General features: G+C 53.5%; 1 protein-coding gene across 1 annotated transcript in view; it reads right to left on the bottom strand.

The window, feature by feature from the left end:
* Positions 1–226, bottom strand: part of LOC109921617 (ORM1-like protein 3) — a 31,825-nt gene that overhangs the window by 14,986 nt on the left and 16,613 nt on the right. The window lies entirely within an intron of this gene.

Raw genomic sequence — 226 nt, 5'->3', positions numbered from 1 at the left:
GCAGGGCTGGATGAACACAGCAGGCCAAGCAGCATCATAGGAGCAGAAAGGCTGACGTTTTGGGCCTAGACCCTTCATCAGAAATGAGGGAGGGGAAGGGGGTTCTGAAATAAATAGGGAGAGAGTGGGAGGCGGATAGAAGATGGATAGAGGAGAGGATAGGTGGAGAGGAAACAAACAGGTCGAAGAGGCGGGGATGGAGCCAGTAAAGGTGAGTGTAGGTGGG

Source organism: Rhincodon typus, chromosome 30 (genome assembly GCF_021869965.1).
Source record: "Rhincodon typus isolate 14 chromosome 30, sRhiTyp1.1, whole genome shotgun sequence".
NCBI lineage: Eukaryota > Metazoa > Chordata > Chondrichthyes > Orectolobiformes > Rhincodontidae > Rhincodon > Rhincodon typus.
This window is presented reverse-complemented; position numbering and strand designations above follow the sequence as displayed.